Consider the following 25,907-nt stretch of genomic DNA (forward strand, 5'->3'; position numbering starts at 1 on the left):
ACTCACACACAGTTGCCAAGTCTGGGGTTAGAACTCCTACCTAACTTTTTTTATCACACTATAGCAGTACTCAGTTATAGGATGCGCTATGGAGATCATTGGGCTGCAACTTTCCCAGAGGTATATTTCTAGGTGGGTGACATCAGCAGCCTTGCCAAAGTTGAGTATGTGAATTGTAAGGAGTGTGAGTACACTAAAAAGCATTGCTTGCTACACAGTCAGAGTCAGATGCACATCCCCCGGAATCTTTTTTAAAGTTTTTTGTCTATCCTTCTAGCATGTCGAGTGATCAGTTGCTAGTGTCCTCTCCTGCTCAGCTGGTGAACCTGGGAATATTGAGGCAATGTTACAATTGCCTCATGTACACAGACAACCCTCTCCTCCTCCCACAAAACACAAATACATGCGAGAGATGCAACTATACGGCCAAACTGGAGGCTGAGCTCTCTCAACATAGGACTGGCAAGACCAGTCAGGAGGAGAAGGTTACCACACACACTATAGACCCAGTCTCACATAGTACCATTACAACCTCAAATCATACACATAAACACACAAAGACATACTCGGAGGCTCTGATCAAAAATCTACCAAAACAGCAGAGGCCACCAAAGCAGACACCCAAACAACCACCACCTCAGAACACAACACCTGCAACATAGACCTCACAGTCAGAGTGTCAAACAGTCACAGCCCTTAAGGCCAAACACAATGCCAGACACACTAGTTATTGGTGACTCCATAGTCAGACACACTGACGTCCCGCTCACCAGACTGAGTAAGGAGAAGGTCACAGTAAGCTGTCTGTCGGGCGCTAGAATCCGCCACATAACGCAAGCACTCAGGTCTCTCAACAGCAGGTACAAATATGACTCAGTCATTGTCCACGCTGGTGTAAATGACCTGAGACGTACCTCCTTGGACTACATGAAAAGAGACATTGAGGAGCTCTCTGATTATGTAGCCCAGGCAGGTATGACCCTGACCTTGAGCAGTATCCTACCTTCACCAAGAATGATGCCACAATACAGAGATAAGATGATCAGCTTTAACAATTGGCTTAAACACTGGTGTCATTCAAAGGGGATCCAGTATCTGTCTGCCTGGGATGACATGCTGGACAAGCCACGCTGCTTCAAGGGACGGCTTGCACCTGTCACCCTGGGATTCGGATATTGGCAAAGGCTCTTGCCACCCCATAGTGCCTTTTTACGCAAGGCTCAAATTCTAAACCTACCACCCTAGAACACAAAAAGGAAAAAACTAAGGGTAATGCTGCTCAATGCCAGAAGTCTAAATCTCAAAATGCACACACTCGAGGCCCTTCTCAGTATGGAGAACATCGATGTCTGTGCTGTGACAGAAACCTGGTTCAAGGCTCCTGAGAGCACCCCAGCTATCAGGTTTTACCTCATATCATGCGTTCCGCCCCAAAATCCGGACAATACCAAGAAAGGAGGAGGGGTATCCATATTCATCAAGGACACCCACACCTCAAGACTGGTGGCAACGCATGATGCATCGGAGACCATCCAGGTGCAATTAACCGTAGGCAAGACTGCTCTGAAAATTGTAGCATGTTACAGGCCACCCTCACAAACTCAGGAACCTCACATGGCCTTCCTGAAAACACTAGAGGGGATAAATGTATCACCAAACACCATCATACTAGGTGACTTCAATTACCCTAATATAGACTGGGAACACTACTCAAGCCCAAACACCCTAGCCCAAAAGTTCCTGGAATTCATAAACTCAAATGCCATGGAACAACTAGTCACCATCCCCACAAGAGGAGATAACATACTTGATCTCATCATCACGAACATGGGAGCACAATGTTCAACACCGAAGTATACCCCTCACTGGTGAGATCAGATCACAAACTAATCTCGCTGGAGGTCCTCATCCCACCCCACCTGAAATAAAAAGACCACAGTAAAGAACTTCTCAAAAGCCGACTTCACACTTCTAAAGACTAGTGTGGTCTCCTTTAAGGCCCCGACGGCGGAAAACAGTACTCAAGCCGCTGAATCACTTACAAATGCCTTCTACCAGCACCTGCAGGACTGCATGGATAAGGCAATCCCAAGCAAAACAAAGACTCTTTGTACCAAAGGCAAGCGTCCAGTCTGGTGGACCCCAGCCATAAACAAACTCTACAACAAAGGAGGAAGCTACTACAAGATAGAGCAAAATCCTTAAAAGGTAAGACACCCTTGATCACTATAAGTAAAAACTAAGAGCTCTCATAAAATCATCCAAAGCAAATTTCGAGAGAAAAATAGCTAAAGACTCAAAAGACAATCATAAGGCCTTCTTTAGCTATGTTAGAAACCTAGGAGGAAACTCCCAGATATGCTCAGAACTAGTTCAAAATGATGTGAAGATTACTGATCCTACAGACATTGCCAACATACTGGCTGACAGGTTCAGTGCAAACTTCTCCCTCCCTTCCCCAAAGGAGAGATATCTATACCAAATGATTGCAGCCCCCAAACATCTCCAGCCCAAGTGAGAACTGCTCTCTCCAAAGCAAAAAACACAGCATCCATGGGACCTGATGGTGTCCCCGGCTGTGTGCTCCACGAACTCAATGAGGAATTAAACCCACAGCTAGGACAGCTGTTTAATCAAAGTCTTACCTCTGGATACGTACCCAGGAGTGGCGACTGCAACTGTGGTCCCACTTCACAAAGGCGGTGCCTCCACCGACCCTGGAAATTACCGCCCATTAGCTTGACAAGCCTTATCTGCAAAGCCATGGAGAGGATCATAATGGACCTCATAAATAAAGACATAGGGAATTTGCAGACTTTGGATCCAACCCAGTTTGGCTTTGTCAAAGGCAGATCATGCCTTTTAAACTTGGTTGACTTTTTCAAACAGTCACCAAAGCCATTGATGAGGGAAAGGCAGTCCATACAGCCTACCTCGATCTGGCTAAGGCCTTCGATACAATACCCCACTCGGGTATCATTGAAAAACTCATCAGCTTAAATGTTAACCCATACATCACAAGATGGGTTGCAAACTGGCTGAGTGACAGAACCCACAGGGTCAGAGTTGCTGGCGCCATGTCAGACTCAAAGCCTGTCACAAGTGGTGTCCCACAGGGCTCAGTCCTGGGCCCACTCTTGTTTGGCATCTACTTTTCCAAGTACAAGCAAACACAGGAGGGTTATGGCTGACAAAGTTTGCAGATGACTGCAAACTGGGCCATAGTAGAAAACACATCTGACACAGATATCCTTCAGAAGGGTCTCACAGAAGCGGATAACTGGTGCCAGAGCCACGGCCTAAAGTTAAATGCCAAAAATGCATAGTCATACCCTTGGGAAAAACAAGGTTACCCCTAGCTACCAAATAGGTGGCAATCCACTGAGCACAGAAGAAGTTATCAGGGACCTGGGGACCCAGGTTGATAGTAGTCTGTCATTCGACACCCATGTAGCTAAAGTAGTCAGGAAGACCTTCTACATTGCCCACCTTATCATGAAGGGATTCTCATCTAGATCAAGGGAGGTCATAGTCTCCCTTTACTCATCACTCATCAGACCAATGATTGAGTACAATGCCCCATCTGAATGTATCTGACCCGACACTTGCAGCAGCTGGAGAGGCCACAAAGTTCCTCACCAAAAGGATAAAGGGTCTCAAAATCTGTCCTATGCTGCCCGACTGAAAGAACTCCAGCTCTATTCAGTCGCTTACCGCTTGCTCAGAGGTGACCTTTGCCTAACATACAAGGCCATGTCAAACCCAGATTTGATGAATATGCTTCACCTCAAAAATCTAGATCCATCAGAGCCACAAGGGCGGGAGACTTAAACCTCGACACGGCTATTAATAGGACGTGCTGGAGGATAGATTCATCACCCAAAGACTCCCTATGCTGTGGAACAAAATCCCGGTACATGTGAGGCAGAGCACCTCGCTGGCCTTGTTCAAGAGAAATCTTGACCAATGGATGGGAGATCGCAGATATACCCCAGGGATTACCTCAGTGTCACTGCTCGACAGAGGCACAGCAAAATAATGGGTATAGTTCCCCATACTAAAGGGGTGGCGTAAGCCACAAAACGATGGGCTAGGCTTATAAATGCCCTCGGGCAGATAGCCTAGTATGAACCTATGAACCTATGAACCTATGAACACACACAAACAAACACACACTCACACACACAGTTGCCAAGTCTGGGGTTATAACTCCTACCAAATTAGTTTATCACACTGCAGCAGTACACAGTTATGGGGCACGCCAAGGGGGATTACTGGGCTACAACTCTCCCAAAGGTGTATTTCACATTGGTTGACCTCAGCAAGCTTGTCATAGTAAGGCTATGGGGAGGGTGGCATGTGCATGAGCCATAACCCATTCACCTAGGGGTTGACATGCCACATGCAGGCACACATGGGGTCATATGTCACAGGTACGTGTATACAGCTGCTAGATGACTACTTCCTTGTACAATCATGTTGCATAGCTGGCACATGCACCACATAGTCTGTAATGCTGACAGATACAGGTATCTAGTATCTGCAGTGAGTGATATCTGCACCTCATGTGTTTGGGGCCCTTTGGCTGTGTGCTGGGTGGGACAGGCCTGGATGGCACCTTGTCACAGTCACCCTCTTCCACACATCTATGTACATCTACCTTTGGCTTATTATAGTGTGCTGTCCGGGCATATATGTCTGTACTCCTATCCACTGTGTGTGCAAGCCATGACTGGTGCATACTGATGAGTGTCTGCACTAACAACTGCAACTGCCAGATATGTCTGGTCCACTGGTGTTTGCAGTCATGGCCTTCATGTCTTTAAATGTGTGAGCATGCCCAGTATGACCTTTCAGTATGTTGTTGACTGACATTGCCTTCATTTCTAAGTGTGTGAGCATGCCCAGTATGGCCGTCTGTATTAAATGTGTGGATCGTGTCCAGGTAGTTTGTGTTGCAGTGCTGATGTTTGTGTTGTACACCAACAGGTAGCATGCTGTCTCTTCAGGGTATCCATTGATCATTTGGCTTTGACTGTTACTACATTTCTGCATAGCAGGGGAGGCACACCTGACTGTTTCTACATTTCTACACAGGAGTGGGGGGAGCACACCTGACTGTTATTACATTACTATGTAGGATGAGGGGGGCACACATGAAACTTGTACACATTTGCTATGACTGCACTGGTATGCCAGGTACTCTATTTCATTCTGTATTGCTAACTATCATGCTGACTAGAGGCATACCAGTGTACTACAGATCGTGGCTTTGGTTGCCCTACATATTATTGTCTGACTTCCTACCCTTCAAAACTTAATCCCACAGCCTGCCCTGCTGTGGTCTGTCTGTGTAGGCCTGGGGGGGATGTTAACCATAGTCATCATTCTGGGGCCATGACACAGGTTCTCTTTGGGTTTGTCTACACCTGTCCTGCTGGCTGAGACTGTTGGGTATGTGAACTGTCCTGACTGGCATGCGTGGGTCATATTGACACACATGTCGCTCAGCACATTTTCTGCAGTGGGTTTTGCCACTCTGTGTAGTACTGGCTACTATGGTGACTCCAGTATGTGTTACAGATGTCATGGTGCCACTATGGGTTTCTACTGTCTGTTGCCATAACATTCAGCCATCCAGTTCCCTAGCATGCTCACATCCATACCATAGATACAGGTAACAACAAATTCTACTCCATTTGGCAATTGGTAGGCTGATTGACTTACCTTGAGGGTGTGCCAGACTTGTGGATGGTGCTGGAGGGCTGCCTATGTCGTATGCACAAAGTACACTCCCTATACATGGTTGAGCACAGGAAGTGTCATATTTGGCATCCCTTTTACTGTATACATGAGTCAGACAGAGGTGTCATTCCCTGGGTCCCTACTGTGTCAGCGCATGTGCTATGTGTTTCCTCTTTGCCAAGGCCAGGACATACTGAGCACGCCTCCTTCTGCCTACTGGGGCAGGCTCAGGTTGTTCATCCGCTGATTAACTCTGTGCCTGTGCAGGCCTTGGCATTGGTAGGGCGCTGTGTGGTCCTTCCCCATGCAGTTCCTGCTGCAGCTGTTTCTGCAGGATCATATAGTGTAGCATAGCACATATCATAACAATTTGGGTACATGTAGCTGGTGAATACTGCAAGGCTCCACTGGATGTGTCCAGGCACCGGAACCGTGACCTGAGCATCCCAAACACAGGCTCTATTGTATGTCTGGCCTGTGCGTGTGCCTCATTATGGTGTTGTTGTTCAGATGTGTGTGCATTTCTCATGGGTGTCATCAGCCACGGCTCCAGTGTGTACCCAGCATCCCCTACTAGGTGACATTAGGGGATGTCCCCATTGGCAAATTTCTGGCACAGCTGTGTCAGATGCCATATGTGGGAATCGTCATAGATTCCAGGGCAGGCAGCACACACATCCATTATAATGTCTTGGGCATCACATACGATCTGGCAGTTGATGGAGGGGATGCCCCTGCAGTTGACGTAGGCCCTACCCTGCTCACCAGGTGGTGCTTTGATGCATATGTGCAAGCAGTCTATATCACCTACTACCCCAGGGTATTCTAATATTTGGTGGAAGAGATGCATATTGCTGGTCATCACCTCACGGGTATTGAAGAAGTATACGTGCTCACTGGCATGTGCTGACATGGCATCCAGGAACTGGTGGAATAATCCGGATGCTGATGCCTGTGAGATCCCCATGATATCCCCAGTTGTGCTTTGGGTGGTACCTGTGGCTACTATACCTAGGCCTGCACATACCTTGGTTTCCACTGGGATGGGCTCCCCTTAGTCACTTTGGTGTGTCAGGTGTGGCTGGCACAGTTCAACAATTTGCTGTAGGAGGTCTCTGTCCACCCTATAGCGCTCCACTATCTCCAGCTCATGTAGCCCCTGGTAGGCTACCCTAGGTCTGTACACTCTTCTCCGTCTCCTCACTGTGGGCTGTTCAGCAGCATTCACATCCTCACCACTCTCAGCCACTTGCACATGTTGTTCTATGTTGCCTGCTGCAGCCCTTCTCATTTTGTAGGTTTGTTTGTTACAATTTCCCCACTTGTATACACCGGTGGTGTAGAGTGTGGGAAAAACTAGAGAGGAAGATGTTTGCATAGTTGATAGTAGTGTTCTGGGCTGGTCTGCTGCCTATGTAATTGGCTGATTCTGATATATTTCACCTGCCAGCTATGCTAGTTCTCCTTGAATACCTTTCTATACTGTTTAAAAAATGTATGGAGCTCTTACAGCACCTATCAATGCTTAGATTTTATAAAACCTAACAGTATAGCTACTGATGACAGCAAGCGTAAAGATGTCCTCCTCAAATTCTGTGTGGAACACATTGACCAGTTTGGCATAAACGCAGGGCATCTGTATGTTAATTGTGTCCTTCAGATGGGAGAAAGGCCTGTTAGTCTACACTCATGTCTCTAGGATGAAAACTGTCAGTGGTTTGGATGTTTGTCTTTGGGGTTGCTATGAGTCAGCTAAAGTTTGACTGCACAGCACACACACGCACACACACACACACACACACACACACACACACACACACACACACACACACGTGGATTCCTGCAGTGTTCTAGGATAGCACTAAATTATTAAAGGAAATAACTTTCACTCTTTCTTACTGGAACTTATATTCCATGGAGATGTGATAAAGCATGTGCCAGATTCATTTTATAACAGACTCCTGCTCTGTGAACTTAAAGTCCAGGAAGTTTCTGGACTGGGTAACTTCAGAATTAGTGTAGAACAGTAACTGATGTAGGTGATTAGTTTTGACTCGACTTGAACAACTATTTATGACTTTTCATATAAGTTTTATGATCCTTTTGAAATACATTAAAATGGGATAAAAGAACAGGCTAACAATATGATTTTTTTACACAGAACCTATCTCTGGTTTACTCTTACAAAAGACTTGATCATTCACCACTTTCCAAGGAAAAGAAATGACAAAATAACAATTTGATTATGGAGCTTACGTACATGTGCCCTGCATACCAAATTCAGAAATAATCATGAACTGACTTGCTGGGATTTGGCAGAATTATGAATAATAGCTGTTTGAAGAAAAAAAGTACTGTCAAAGAATGCAGTTCTTGTATGTGCGCAATAAACAGCAGCTAAAACAACAAACATTTTTTTCATATATGTTTCACTGCTGGGTATGATTTTGATATAATTCATCCTTCCATGTTTGGTTACTTGGTCTTCATCCTGATGACTGAATTTCAGCAGTCATAATTACAGCATAGCCCATAATCCATCCACATAGTAATCCTATACAGATTGACTGTTTTGATTATGTCTTTATGCTTTTTACATTATGACAAGGCATTATTCTTATCCTAAACAGGATTGTTCTCATGGGAATTCATTTAAACAATGCTTTCTTAACACCATCAGATTGTATTATGTGTAAGAATAGAGGTATTTCACTTCCTAGGCATTTGCTTCAGGTTTGCTGATTTATACCTATAAAATAATTTCTGTTATTAATATTCACCCGGATTCACTAATCTTCAGTGCTGGACTAATTTAGTCTGCCCAAGCTCCCAGGCTTACATGAAGCATGGATGACTGCAGGGGGCATGTCTGAGAGCAGAGCTATCAGAATAAACACACCCCTGCAATGTTGAAAAGCAGAAAGTTTTAAGAGATGAGCTTGATCACTCATAGATGTCCGCATATCCTCACCAACAGTTCCCCATGTGTAAAACAGCAACAGTACTGAAAAAGTAAATAAAGAAACCCTTTTTTTTTTTTAAAAACACCGATTAAAGCTAACTGTAGGTGCGTGTATGTGCCCATCGCTTAGCTACAGTTAAAACAGCCTAAAAGGCTGAAGAGGATAACAAGGAAGATATATGCAAATGAAGCAGCACAGCAATAGTGTAGTGGGCAGAGCATCTGCCTAATGACCAGGCATTCCCATTTCAAGTCCCATTGCAGTACATTCCATTTTCCATGTGAAATCTGTATATGAATATTTTTTTTTCTGTATAACCTACTAAATAACATTTAAATGTGAACTGGAGTACTGCAATAAATGCACATGTGAAGTGTCAGTCTCATAATGAATAAGGCATAGTAAGCAGGTTTAAGCACAAATAAGCAGTAGTAAGCATATATAATCACTTGTAAGCATGTTTAAGTGTGTTTGCATGGGGGTAAGTATTGCCTATACAGATTCAGCAAAGTAGAAGCTGATTGTAAGAAACTGTAACAAGAGGTTAGCATTGCTTAGCTCTGCACAAACCCTCGCACACCTGCTTAGAACTGCTTTAAAGTGCCTTAATCACTCTGTACCCAATGGCCCGTGTTCTGCCCAGCAATAAAATCAATACTTCTGCAAGGCTCAAACTCAGGACTTTGTACACTATAATCACAGAACTTAACCACTAAGCCAACACAACAGTACATAAGGCAGAGGTTTTAAGAAACAAACATCTCCATAGGAAAACAAGCTGAACATGTGAAAGGACATTCTATAAAGCCTTATGTTGTATACTCAGCTACATCCCATAAATATGTGAACTGGAGTACTGCAGTAAGCACAGATGTGAGGTATTATTGTAATAAATTGTAGAAGTCCCCAGGACCCTATACACTGTATGCACCCATGAATCATGGCTACCAGACACATATATAACCTGTAATGAATAATAAATCCCTGCCAAAAAGTAAATATATTGCTAAGTAACTGTTAAGCAATGCTAACCGCCGCACAGCTTAGCTTAAGTGTAAGCAATGTGTAGGGCAGCTGATTCAATCTGCCTATTGGTATACCTCTTTAAGCACTGCCAACCTTAGCTAAGCAGGTGTGCCCATAGCTTAGCCTTTTCAAAACCAACCAATCATGGAAAGTGTGGGAATTTGGCCATATTTAAACCCCACAGGCGGGAATACTTCCCATAACTGGTTGTAGCTCCCTACTGCAGGCAGAATGGCTGGTGTGGGTGAAGGCACTTGATTTAGAGCACAGTGCTGGGGCATTCAGGAGTCAAAAATTATGGTATGTCTCCTGGTAAAACACCATGAGCAGAGACTACTGCAGGGCCAGTACCAGGGCTCGCAATATAAAACGGAGGCCTGGGACAGTCTCGCCCATGACCTCACCAGTGCCACAGGTATCCCCCGGACTGATGAGCAGGTCAGGTATCACCATGCTGACCTGAAGCGGTGGAGGGGAATGTACTGAAACAGTGGATCCAGGAGTCTCGGCAGATGCCTAATGCCCCAGTACTGAGTAAGTACCCATTCTACTAAGTAGTTAATTGCCTAGATTGTGTATACTATGGATAGGTATGGCTAAATATCACAATTTCTCTGACAGCTGCAGATGAGTGGGCTGTAAACCTGCAAGCTCATAATGCTAGGTTGCAGGGCAATGTGCACTGGAGTGTAAGCACAGTTGTCTGAGATGGTCTGTGTATTGCATGTGTTTGAGGCTGGTAATCCCATTAGTGAGGCGTGTGCTCTGTCAGTGAACTTGTACAGCATGCATTATTGGTAGGTGTGTTAGATGTGTACATGGCCTACACCTTGGCTATGATGTGCACAGTGTATTGCCAAGCATGACCTTAAACCATACTCACCAGCATCTGGCCACTGCTTTGCTGGTATCCCAGAGGTACCTACATTTGGATGAGATAGAGTTGATGTCAGTGGCCACAGCTGTGGCATTGCTACAGGGTGGGTACAATATCACAGTAAAACAACAGCTGAAGTCCACAGTACTACAGAATATGCACAACTGATTATCAGTACTACACAGCAACAGACTCCACATCTCACATATGCATGATCTACCTGTGAAGATGCATACACAACAGTGGTCTACTTATATGGCCTGGAACCTTAAGTGCATGCTCCATGTCTGATGTGTGGGTAGCACCCACCTCCATGACTGTATAGGTCTGTAGCTCTTGTGGCTGGGCAGGTGCTACCAGGCTCATGAGCAGCTCCTCAACTCTGGTGAGGGGGGGGGTGGAAGTTATGCCCCCCCCTTTGCAAGGTGGTCACCCTGCACGGCAGCGGCACGGCGACATACATGGTGGAGCAGGTCACTACAATGATGGTGGATCTGCTCATACATACAGCTGTGCATGCCCACCTCATTTACCCTGTGGACCACATCATTCCACATGGCTTTGCGCTCATGCTGGTCATGGCTTGTCTTGGAGAACAGCAACGGATAGTGCTGGATGAGGCTGGTGAGTATGATGTCATCCTACGTGGCACTGTAGGCTGGGTTTGTTGGATATGCCATTGTCCCTGAAAGACATAAAGATGGAAATATGTCTGAACAACTCATATGGAACGGTTACCATAATACAATACACATATCAGTCTCCCACCACCATATCAGCACCAACTTAATGTTCACGCAATGCAAGTAGTATGTCTCCAGTTTATCTACCATTGGGACATATATTGCATTGTAAAACACTTTCTGCTATGTGTTTATAGACATGCTCCCTGTGGGGACACAAGAGTTGCTGGGCTGTTACAGAGTATTTCACCTGCATGGCATTGTCACTGCCACTATGTTTCCACATATACATGTGGTATTCTTGCTATGTGATTGCTGCACATCTGCCATTCTGTGTTATTGGGGATATCTATGCATGCTGTTGGACATGTTCTGGGATTGTGTGGATTATTGCAACCCACATATGTTCCATGACAGTGACACAACAGTATATGTAGGGGATATTTGCCAGCAGGAACACCTCTCCCACCTAATGTGGACATGTTACCAGGCCAGACCACATCCACGACCCACCATGGAACCTCATTATCTACTGTTCCGGCAGTACCTTCATGTGGAACTTCCTCAGTGGATGGTGTCTTCCCCCCAAGGAGCACACAAAGACATATGTCTGTCACCACCAGTTAGGTCCAGGGTCTGGTGCATAGGGAACTCTACAGAGACATGGGGTATGTGCTACATCACCTGGAGGCATGCAGTACACATACACAAGGTTGGACATGCATGCTCCTCCTGCTCAACTCACAGCCCAGGCACCTTTATGACCATGTAGATGCTACTGTGACTGTCAATGGGTGGGCACCATGTTCCATTTGTTCCCATATGGGGGTCAATGGCCTCCACATTCCAAATGAAACTACCTATCCACACTGTTCACCCACCACGTGTCATATACCAGCCCTGTATGCTGTCTTGTTTGTCACCCAACCAAACCTACATACCAATATGTGCCTACTACCCTTCAGCAACATAGATATCCCACCTTCTCAAACAATTGCAATGTGTTCTCAACATGGGTTACACACCACACTCCTCACTCCATTTTGCAGCCATGTACTGGTGTGCAGATGTGTTGTGTATTGATGTGTGATGTTCTCTCACACATGTTATGGCAGGGGACATGTATTGACATATATATATATATATATATATATATATATATATATATATATATATATATATATATATATATATATATATATATATATTTATATATATATATATATATATATATATATATATATACATACACACACACATACGTAAACGTGTCAGTATTATAGATATGTGTGTATGTGTGTGTTTGTGTATATATATATATAGACATATACACACACACACACACACATATATATATACATATACATATGTATGTATATATATATATATATATATATATATATATATATATATATATATATATATATACATATATATATATATATATATATATATATATATATATATATATATATATATATATATATGTGTATGTATATATGTATGCATGTGTGCATATATATATATATATATATATATATATATATATATATATATATATATAAATATACATACATACAAACATATGTGCATATATGTGTAGATATCATTGTGTTGTTTATATATATATATATATATATATATATATGTATAACTGTCCGAGGTTCTGTAGACATACACAGCTGTGAATATATAGCACACATTTTTTCTGTATGTGGGGTGCATACAAACATCTGGTCCACACTCTTGTAACTCTCTTTACTTCACAGCTGAACTGTGCTGCCTTGTTGCAACACAGACAGGTGTCACATGTGAACACAGACTAACATTAGTGGGGTATATATGGTGACAGATTTTAGATAAGCATATTACACAGTTATGGCAGTTGGGCATGCTATGCTACACTTTAGCATGACTGTCCTGCAGGTGGTGTGTTCTCACACCCATGTGTCTATCATGACCGTATTAATACCACCAACAGCCATTGGCCACAATAATGTACAGAACACAGATATCATGGGTCACATCTTTGCCATTCATTGCTGACCTGCACAGTTGACAGGTATGTCACACTGCCCACAGGGACAGACACTATTGTCCAGAGCAGTTGCTGAGCAGAACATTATTACAGGAACAACTACTGATGGCACATATAAATCATTTCACATTATATATCCTATTATTTTATGTCATATACTACATGCAGGTAAATACATATATGTTTCACATACCTTTTATGTTTTTTCCACTGTAATAAATCCCTGAGCTTTGTTATTTGCTTTTAAATTGTTTTTCTTTCTCTCTCTCTCTCTCTGTCTCTCTCTGTCTCTCTCTCTCTCTCAGTCTCTACAGTAGAGTGATTGAGCTGGTTTGAATAGACAGCAGCATGCTTTTGTAGGTATTTCACATGATCAGGTGATGGCCCCTGCACCAGTCAGTGTCCACCAGTTGCTAATTGCATGCAGCCTGCTGTGTAGTACTTCAGATAACCACTGTCATGGCAACCCAGTACTATAGATTGCTGACTTTTGTGGACGTTGTCCCTTCACCTTTCCAGTACGGAGGACATCCTTACTGTGTGTGGACATCAGTGTTCCAGACATCAGGTAGCAATACCTCTTACAGCAGAACCTACAGACGCAGGCCAAATAGACATTTGGGTAAGGTTCCAGACCTACAGACAGCATGAGTAGTGCTGTTGTGTGCATTCTATCTTGTTGGTTTTACAGGGTTTCTGTGTACATGGTACTTTAGCATGGAATGTAGTCTGTCTGCATAGTTCTCAACTGTGGGTCTATCCATATGATAGCCAGAGGACTGGCTGTTAGGTTTTGTTTGTGCACTACACAGGTATTGTCCCAGATATATGAGTGGCATTCTGTCTGTTGAGTGCTATCAGTACATGGCTACATCCATTTGTATTTCAATGTCGTATTCCTGAATAAGGATATGCTGCAACAAATCCTATAACAACAGCAATTTCCAGGGTGTGTAACAGCTATAATGCAAATATGGCCCTGTGTTCCTGCCTTTGTCCTCCCCATATATGCCAGTCTTTGTCCTGCTGTGATACAGTAAGGGGTTGTTAGGTAATGGCCTATCATTATTTACTGCTAGCATTACTGCTATCATCCCAGTCATGTCATGGACTCCCACACCAACTTTTGGGCAAGGCCCATATATATGGGGGCAACAGCTGGACAACACATATGTGCCCTTGTACATTCCAGAGGTCAGTGTGTGGTACACAGTGTTCCTTGCCCTTGATATGGGGGGGTGTTTAATGCCATTAACCTAGGCTGTGACACCTTTTCAGGGATATAAGTGTTAAGACACACTGAGGTGTAAGGGTGTACACTTTCATACATTCCTCCATGGGAACAGTTGTGGGCTACAGCTTACAGTGTTACACAAAGTTCAGTCAGTCTGTATGATAGGGAGATGTTAGGTTAAGCAATGTTATGTATGAGATACTGTGACATTACCACAAGTGCTACATTTCCCCCTAGGGCTTGACTACATGGTGTAATTGGAGGCTGCTGAACTACATCTGTAATTGTTGATTGTTACTTACCTTGATGGCAAATCCTGTGTCTACTGTTGTACTAATTGAAGGCCTTGGCCTGGACAGCATAGTATGGTATATATCCACATTGCTTGCATCTACTGTTTTGTGTGGGCCTTGCATTCATCACTGATTACATATTTCAAAATGTATGTGGTGTAAGTACTGGCATACATTATTGTATAGTACACAAATAAAGGTTTTCTGTGTATGCATACCTGTGTGTCGTGTCATGTCCTTTGAATTGTGAGTGGATATATCTTTAATGTAAGTATTCTCATTTGTGGAAATGGTTGCCACGCTACACATTTCACAGGTGCCAGTTACAGGGCTTGTGGCTGAGGGATATACTTTGCATCCAGTACTTCCACATTACTTCTACATATGTATGGCTACTAATACCTTTTGTCTGTGTAAATGTGTATGTACCTATATATATATCTCATATATCTATATCTATATCTATATCTATATATATGTATCTATATATATATGTGTGTGTGTGTGTGTGTGTGTGTGTGTGTATATATATATATATATATATATATATATATATATATATATATATATATATATATACATATGAACATTTTTATCTATCTATATACAATTGATGTTACATGATTATTTGTGAGCTGTATCTATATATATATATATATATATATATATATATATATATATATATATATATATATATACATATATATATATATATATATATATATATATATATATAGCTGTCTATCTGTCTACATTTACAGATATATATCTGTGTATATGTCCATGCATGTTCGGCTCATATTTTGGCCTGTACCTCATTCTCTTGGCAATTGACATGGATGATCACAGCACTGAAGTCAGTAACTAGTGCCGACACTTTTGTGTTTCAGACTTCATCTCCTTCTACATATGTGTTATAATACATATAACTGTGTAACTAGCAACATTTTAAGTGTATTACAGCAGTAGTTGACATATATCCCTATTTGTACCCACATTGTGGCACACTTTGTCCAGACTTCTTGCATTAACAGGTTGTGTGGTATGATATCACTACATTTCCTGTGCTGTTATATGATTGTGCTGGACAATATGCTTTTGAAAACATCAGGGTTATGTGTATCTGCCATCGTTTAGTGGTAAATCACTTTGTGTATGGTGTGCAGGGTCCTGGGTTCGATCCTTGCAGAGGCTGTTTATTTTGTTGCTGGGCAGAACATGGCCCATTGGATATAGAGTGATTGAGGCACTTTAAAGCAGTTGTAAGCGGGTTTGTGTGGGTTTGAGCGGATCTAAGCACTGCCAACTTCTGGTTACAGCTTCTTACACTCAATTAGATTCTAAATTGCTTAACCTGTGTAGGCATAGCTTACCCCCACTCAAACAGGTTGAAACCCGCTTACTGCTGCTTAAAAGTGCCTACTCCCACTTACCCCCAGGCTAATTTCTTTAAAAGAAAAGAAAAAGGGGTGATAGGAAAGTGGTAAAAAAGGGGCACAAAGAGGGAAAGACAGTAGGCAAGATAGCTAGGGATGTGCAGGAAGGGTGTAGGGAAGGTCCATAGCTGCCCATTTCTTCTACAGCAACAGCTGTGCATATGCAATTAATTTGGAGGTACATTTGAACACTCCAACCCCTGGGAGAGGGGTGAGGACAACAATAATATGTTGTGATGTCAGTTAGACCAGATTACATGTGTCCAGTGGACATGTGTGCAAAATGGTCAGCTATGTATGGGGCGTGATTTTTTTTTTTTTGGGAACAGATTATCCTTTTTTTTTTTTTTTAAGGTGAGAGTGGGATGTTGGGGAAGGAGAGTAGGCATGCTCGGGGAGGATAAGTTGGGTAGGATGACAGACAAGACAGACAACACAGCATACAGGGGCAGTATATGACACATGTTGGGGGGAAACACCTTGGATGAGGAGGGGTGTTTGGAAGTCGCAAGTGCATGGGCCCCCAAATGGAAACAGTGGGACTGAGGTCCCCACCCCATGGGCAGTCACCACTGCACCTTCACGGCACCAAAGTTGGCTGTGCTGGGGGCTGTGTAGGATGGGCAGGCTCACCCTCTAATTGCGCCACTCATTCCTCAAGCTGGCATAGCTGGTCTCGAAACTCCATATCGGTCTCTCTACTCACCACAGTCCGGACCTGACGATGGGTGACATGTTCCTCTCCATGCCTGCTCCCAGGGAGGCGAGCCCCATCCCCTGTGGTGGTTCCACCCGAAGGTAGTACAGGGCCAACGGAGGAGGAGGTCTCAGGCTGGGCCCCAAATGTGCTGGAGCCCGGTGCCATGGCCATCTGAGGTGGGACAGGTGGGTCCACTGGGACCGGCCTTCCCATATGAGCTATGCTGTAGCAGGTTTATGACAGATATGGGTGAGCAATAGTCAACAGCATTCGGGATTATTTATAATAGCATGCATAGGTATTCCCATTAACCCAAAATACCAGATTAAAAACAGTTGCAGAGCAAGCAGTACACATGGATATATGGAACAACAGTGGACATTACAACAGCATGCAGGTTTCATTGATGGCAACAGGCCACCAATATGGGTGTATTTTAACATGGCATATGCATAGAAACAAATGTGAATATTTATAAACCATTAGGACATATGTCCCAACATAGGTTTGGAGTGTACACATACCAATTGAGGTGTGTCATTGGGTAATTTTTGCACATATGGTAGGGGTGAGAGAGAGAGTTCAATTAACAACTAATATATCCTTGTAGTTTTCACATTTTTAGTGACTGCAGTGATCTGTCCCTTACATGCATTATTACACTACCCAATGGCCTTATATTGTACATTGGTATGTTTATAGATTATTATATTCATGACCTGTGTCTTACATACAGGCGTGACAAGATGCAGGTGTTAATGCAACATATGTTGAGAATTGCTTTCATACACTTTGGGTGAGATACTTGAATGACAGGTTTGTTTTCATATACTTTCTCTGAGTATGTACACATCTGACTATCAGTTATATGTCATTAATGGCTACCTACATTTCTTGGATCATCACACTGATTTTTCAGGGGAACAGGGTACCAGGCTGGTGATGTGGGCCATTTATCTGGAAATGCTGGACAGATTGGAACAGTTGTGGAGTATGAATATGCACACAGCTTTCTATCTGAACATTCTAGCAAATTCTGTACAGTTGGGTGTAATTATGCGTACAGCTTTTTATCTGAACATTGTAACAAAATCTGTACAGTTGTGGGATATGATTATGCATACAACTTACTAGCACTCCCGGGATTCAAACCCCTGCTGTGTGTGACAAACAAAATTACAGTTAACATCACAGTAGACTGTGCTATCAGGGAATTGATGTGAAGCTTTTTACTGTTTTCTATGTAAGTCTCCCTCACTTGTATGATATGACTAACCTCTTGGCACTTCCAGCATTGTTATACAGAACTCCATACACATTTTATCTGCATACCACAGTGTGGGTAACACTGCTTAATACAACAGTACTATTTATAGTATGCAACAGTTCAACAACATATGAAAGAAGAGTAAACAGAAGCACTCCAAGGGTTATGCCTTTATTCACAGAATATTACTCATTTATTTCTACTGGTACAACACTTTCTAAGGCTCTTATATTTATTTGTTATGACAGTGCATGCTGAATAATTACTAACCTGCCTCTTGATGCAGCCTTTGCAACCTAGCATCATTGACTTGCTGGTTCATAGCCCGCTCATCTGCAGCTGTCAGAGAAATACAGTGATATATAGCCATACCTATCCATAGGATACACAAGCTAGGCAATTATTAACTACTTAGTAGAATGAGTACTTACTCAGTACTGGGGCATTAGGCATCTGCCGAGACTACAGGATCCACTGTTCCAGTACATCCTCCCTCCACCGTTTCAGGTCAGCATGGTGGTGCCTGACCTGCTCACCATTCTGGGGGATACCTGTGGCACTGGTGAGGTCACGGACGAGTCTGTCCCAGACCTCCATTTTATACTGCAAGTCCTGGTACTGGCCCTGCAGTAGTCTCTGCTCATGGTGTTTTAACAGGAGCCATACCATGATTTTTGACTCCTGGACGCCCCAGCGCTGCGCTCTGAATCGAGTGCCTTCACCCACACCAGCTATTCTGCCTGCAGTGGGAAGCTACAACCAGTTATGGGAAGTATTCCCGCCTGTGGGGTTTAAATACAGCCAAATTCCCATACTTTCCTTGATTGGCCGTTTTTGAAAAGGCTAAGCTATGGGCACACCTGCTTACCTAAGAATGGCAGTGCTTAAGGAGGTATACCAATTGGCAGACTGAATCGGCTGCTCTACATATTGCTTACACTTAACAAACTAAGCTGTGCAGCAGATAGCATTGCTTAACTGTTACTTAGCATTATATTTGCTTTTTTGGCAGTGATTTATTATTCATTACAGGTTATATATGTGTCTGATAGCCATGATTCATGTGTGTATACACTGTATGGGGTCCTGGAGACTTCTACAATTTATTACAATAAGACCCCAAAAGTTCCTCACCAAGAGGATAAAGGGTCTTAAACATATGTCATATGCTGCCCGACTGAAAAAACTCCAGCTCTATTCAGTCGCATACCGCCTACTCAGAGGTGATCTGTGCCTGAAGTACAAGACCATGTCCAATCCGGAACTAATGGACATGCTCCACCTCAGAAAATCCAAATCCATCAGAGCCACGAGAACAAGTGACTTAAACCTCAACACAGAAATAAATAGGACGTGCTGGAGGGACAGATTCATAACCCAGAGGCTCCCTACACTCTGGAACAGAATCCCAGTCCATGTTAGGCAGATCCCCTCACTGACTCTATTCAAGATGGATGGGAGATTGTAGGTTTACCCCGGGGGTCATCTCTGTGTCACTACTAGACAGAGGCACAGTAAACTAAACCCTAAAAGGGCGTAGTATTCTCATCCTAAGGGGTGGTGAAAGCCACACACACTCTGGCTAGGCTTATAAATGCCCTAGGGCAGATAGCCTAGTACGAACCTATGAACCTATGAACCTCACATCTGTGCTTACTGCAGTACTCCAGTTCACACATTTATGTGATGTAGCTGGGTATACAACATAAGGCTGTATAGAAAGTCCTTTCACATATTCAGCCTGTTTTCCTATGGAGAGGTTTGTTTCTTAAAACCTCACTCTTATGTACTGTTGTGTTGGCTTAGTGGTTAAGTACTGTGACTGCAGAGTGCAGAGTCCACGGTTCAAAGCCTGCAAGGGCTGGTTATTTTTTCTTGCTCAGAATGGCGGCTGATGCATACTGACTGGTCAAGGCAGTTTTGAGCACTTGTAAGCAAGTTTGCACAGCTTTGAGCGAGGGTACGCAATGCTAACCTATTGTTACATATGCTTACAGAGAGTTAGCCTCAATCTTGCTTCACCTGTGTGCCCATTGCTTACCCCCCGCGCAAATGGCCTTAAACCTGCTTATTAGTGCTTAGGTGTGCTTACTACCTCTTACTACTGTTTAAGAGTGTTTACTACCACTTACTAGTGCTACATTTTAGACAGTCATAGTGTAATGGTTCTTAGGGAGGTGGGGAATTTGAAGACATGTATGGACTTATTCATTACGCAGTTTACCTTCCATTTGTATCTGTCATACTGTATGGGTCACGTGATTATCTGTGGACTTTGCAACATTATGACACTGACTCCTCACATCTACATTAAATGCAATTGCAGTTCAGAAATATATGTTGTTTATTAGGTTATGTAATAAAAATATTTATCATAGACAGTGATTTGGAAGGGAAAATGGAATATATTGCAGGGGGACTTGAACCGAGAATGACTGCTTGTAAGGTGACTGCTCTGCCCACTACACTATTGCTATACTGCTTCATTTGCATATATCTTACTTTTTATCCTCTTTCTGCTAGTTCACCTGTGTTAACCGTAGCTAAGCGATGGGCAAAACCTCATCCATGTTATTTAAAAAAAATACTTTTTATTTTTCATCTTCAGTATTGCTTTTATACATGTGGGGGGATGTCGCTGGGGATATACATATGTCTATGAGTGGTCTCACTCATTGTTTACGATCATTCTGCAGTCCTTCATTACAGGGGCATGTATATTGTAAGAGCTTTGCTCTCAGACATGCCCCCTGCACTAGTCCATGCTCCGTGTAGAATTTGGAGCTCAAGCAGTGCACCTTCATTATTAGGCATGGCGCTGCCGTCCTCCTCCTAAGCGGCAACTTACGTGCAGGACTAGACTGACTAGTCCTGCATGGAAGATTAGTAAATCCGGGAGAGTCTGATAAAATGCAAGCATTCATGGAAGTATACAGTCTAAAAAAGGTCTCCCAACATGATGAAATTGTTAACATATGGTTAGGGTTATGTAAATTTAATTTAAACATTTTTTTATAACTTGAAAAAATAGGACTAACTTTTGCCCTTATACAAAACAGGTTAACAACTGTTGAAAGAATTTTTGGACCAACTAAAAAGACAAAGAGAGGTAATTGTATACTAAACCATTACAAAGAATCTGTCCAAACACAACAACCAATATTGTATCCTTGCTCCATTATTGCAAATGTATTTTAAAGTCCTAAAAAACGGCTACTATAGTATTAAAATACAAAAAATTGAAAGAAAGAGAGAGACTGAAGAGCTGAAGATACATGCCACTTTAATTCAAATAAAAACTCTCAAGGGATACTTCTGTAACTTGAACTGTAGTCTAACAAAATCCCATCTAAAGAAAATAAAATATATATATTTTATATATACTACTAATTTATGTTTGACTTGCAGTAATGCAAGACTCTCCTGTGACTCATCCATGGTAAGAGAGACCAATTTAATTGATGCAAATATATTATATGTAAGGCAGCTGAACAATTCATGCATGCAGGTGGGATATATATATATATATATATATATATATATATATATAGATATTATTGTTTTATCTTAATTGCCTGTATACATAAATAATTTATAAATATATGACATAACATTTTTATTAATGAAGATTTAATGCAAACTGAAAGGGAAGGGATTTGATTGAGCACATTATTTTGCTGGTGGCTTATCAACAAAAAATATGGTGAATGAAATATAATTTCACAAACTCAGAGATATGTGGCACTGAACCTAGCATACTAAACTTTGACAATACATTTTTATGAAATAATACTATTAAATGGAAAAATAAAAATTAGGAAAACGAATCCAGGCCAACACAGGTTTATTAACAAACAGACAAATGTTTACCTAAGTTTCGTCCACAAAGGGACTTCTTCAGAATGCTGAACTCACATATATATATGCGCAACCACAATCAATCCAATTGTACAATTAACCAAAGAGTTGATCATCCTTAAAGGTATACACACTATAGCTAAAAACCCATACTATTAAAATGCCTACAATAAATACACTAAATACTAAAAGCCCATAGAAAATCTATTAAGTACTGTGCCACTATACTGACAGTAAAAATAAATATATGAATTAACAATAAATATGTAACACTAAAAATGTGTGCAATGACAATAACATAATATATGTACAAGAAAAATAATACAAAAGAAGCCAATGTAATGTTACTAGCACCCTAAAATATGCTTCAATTTAAGATAGGGCTTAATAGAACTAAATTCATTAATACCAGAAAAATTATGTGCGTTTAACCTAAGCTGCCACTTTAATTGACAAACATCCAAGTGAGCATCTGTAATTCTGCCTTGGGAATTAAACTTAACCTGCTGTAAAACACAAAACTTAAAAGTGTGACCAGTGTTGTCAATTAAGTGTCTAGCTAGGGCATTGGTAGTTTTGAGATGTTTAATGTCCAAAAGATGTTCCCTAACCCTGTCCTTAAAGCATCTACTAGTTTTTCCTACATAAAATGCTTCACAATCCTGACACTTAGCAAGATAAACCACATTGTTAGTGTGGCAGTCAAAATGAACTGTAACTGAAACAAAACAATGATTGATAATGAAACTCTTACCAGTTGTTAAAATACAAGAGCAAATCTTACATCTACCACATTTAAAGGTACCAATAGGCCTATTACTGGTAAATCTAATAGGCATTGTGCAACGTTCAAACATGTCCTTAAACGAAAAATCCTTACGATAGATGAACATAAGGGTATTATTAAAATGTGACTTAAAATCCTGGTCCATCTGTAAAAAGCCCCAAACTTTAATAATTATTTTCTTAATCCTATCAGAGTCCCCATTATATGTCGAAACAAACATTAACGGCGTACCAGTCAAAAAATGTGACCCTTTGGTTACTCCAGGTGTAATGGAATGAACAAGTCCCCCTACACCTAGTATGGATTGATAAATGCCATCCTCCCTTTTACCTTTAACTTCCTTAAAAACATCCATACATAAACTCTCAGGATATCCTCTGTTTAAGAATAGAGATATCATAAAATTTAATTCATCCACAAATTCATTAAAATCACTAACCATCCGGGCCGCTCTGACCATTTGCCCCTTAATGATAGCCCTTTTCTGATGTTTAGGGTGCCAACTGTCAAACTGATGGTAAGAATTAGAAAAGGTTGGTTTTCAATATATATTAGACTTAATTAACCCATTAGCCCTATCAATAGTTAATATAACATCCAAATAGGTAATAGACTGTGTATTCATCTCATGTGTAAATTTCAAAAACCATACCATGTTGTTTATATATTGTACAAACGCTTCCAACACCACAATATCACCTTCCCAAATGATAAATATATCATCCAAAAAGCGTGAATAAAATTTAACATATTTATGAAACTCACTGTGAAATAAATAATGCTCTTCCCAGAAGGCCATGATGTAGTTTGCATAGATCGGGGCAATGGCTACCCCCGTATGTTGTTTGAAGTAGTGCCCCTCAAACAATAAAAAGTTATTATGAAGGACAACTTCCATCAGCTTGACCATAACATTAATTTGGTCCTGTTCATACACACCAGTTGCATATAGTTGTTCTTCTAACCAAACTAAACCCGTGTCATGGGGTATAACCGAAAACAAATTACATACATCAATAGTTAGGAAGCAAATATTGTCACTAACAACACATTCATTAACCCTTTCCAAAAAATGCCACAAATCCTTAGTTATATATGGAAACCTGGTGATACCCAATTTCATATAATGGTCCAAAAATTGACTAATAAAACATACTTTACTACGTTTACCGTCAACTATAGGTCTAAAACGCACATTGTCCAAACCTTTATGAATTTTGGGAATACCAAAGATGCCACTAACCACAGGGTAAGCATTATTCATATACTCAAAATCAGCTTCATTCAGCTCACCCTGAAATAACATGTCTTCCAATAATAAATCAATTTTCCTGTATGCAATGTTAATTTCATTAATACTTGTTTCAACATAGTTATCCTCCATTAACATTGACATCATAATACAAATATAATCACTATTGTCAACGATCACAACTCCATTGCCCTTATCTGGCTTCATTATTCTTATGTTATCTGTGCTATAAATCTTATTCAATAACTCCTGCTCCTCTATTGTCATATTCAGTTGAATTTTCCTCGTAGACTGTTTGAAATATTCCGATTTCAAATTCACACAATCTATCAAACAATGCTATCATGGGATTCAAGGGTGGATTAAATACACTAGGTTTAGAAATACCCTTACTGTTCTGAATATTATTACAGTGATTAGCTTTATCAAAAAATACCTGCAAATTCATTTTCCTTGTAAATAATTTTAAATCAATAAGAGTTTCGACTAAATTACCTTTCCTGCATGGGACAAAGTTAAATCCCTTAGAGAAAAGATTTGCATGCTCTGTACCAAAACTAACACTTGAATAATTATATAACTTAAAATCATGTGTGCCATTTACCAAAATAATTGGACTACTCAAAAGACCATCCGTTGGCTGGTTTAGAGCAGAATCAGTCAAGTGAATATTAACATCGTTCCTAATATTAAAAATTGTGTAATTGGATTTATCAGCCTTAACCTCAGTCGTTTTGCAATCAAATAAATCATCCAAAAAACAATTAGATGAAAAATTAGATGAACAACTGTGATTATTCACCTTTGACACATTCAATAATAATGGTATGGGGTCAGTAGATGCAGGCATACTCACATAAGGGCCATGTTGCTGATTTAAATCAGTGTTGACAGAAATAACAGCACAATTAATATCAGTAAAATAATCATAAGTACTTAAGTTAAGTAAAGAGTCGTTCGAATGAACTTCTTCATCACCTGTATTATTAATAAATAACTATAATTCATCAATATCTTTTATATCCGTTGTGTAATCCACACGTGCATTGGAAGTACAACATAACAGGAAACTATCATTAATACCAATGTCACTGTAACTCAAGTCACAATTTGGATGTGCAAAAGAACAATTAGGGCTTGGCGCAAAAGCATTCAAAGTACTTTCGTGACAAGTTCGACCAACCACCACATCACTAGTATTAAATGGAACACTGAAGTACATAAACTATATTTAACAGAGTCATGAATAGTTATAATTTTAACAGCACACATATATTACATAAAACACATGCACTCAGTGTATTACAAAGAGGAATCCTAACAGAAGAGGAAAATAGACCACATTTCATTAAAGTTTTTCTTTGGTAAGTCAACTTCTCGAGTAGCACCATAAAATCTTTTAATTTAGCAGTGAAGATACTTAGGTCAGTAAGGGTTCTACTACAAGCAGTCTATTCCTGACAACCCAAATGACATGGTCTCACCAGCATGGCCTCAAGCCTCTTGACATTCACATGGACTGATGCTCATGTTCTAACTTGAGCATGTGATGTCCATTAGCTGAAGAAGGTAAGCAATCTGGCAAACTGAATGTTGTTTGTCTGTGTGTGGGTTCAGATCTCTGTGTAGGCTATTTAACATAAGATGAGTGACATTCATAATTGGCTTAGTTTCTGGTGTCACTTTAAGGGTGTGCAGTTATTTGTCAGCATGGAAGGAAATGGTCAACAGACCACTGCTTTGCCAGA

This window comes from Protopterus annectens, chromosome 8.part0 (assembly GCF_019279795.1).
Source record: "Protopterus annectens isolate FY-2018-M chromosome 8.part0, PAN1.0, whole genome shotgun sequence".
Taxonomy (NCBI): Eukaryota; Metazoa; Chordata; order Ceratodontiformes; family Protopteridae; genus Protopterus; species Protopterus annectens.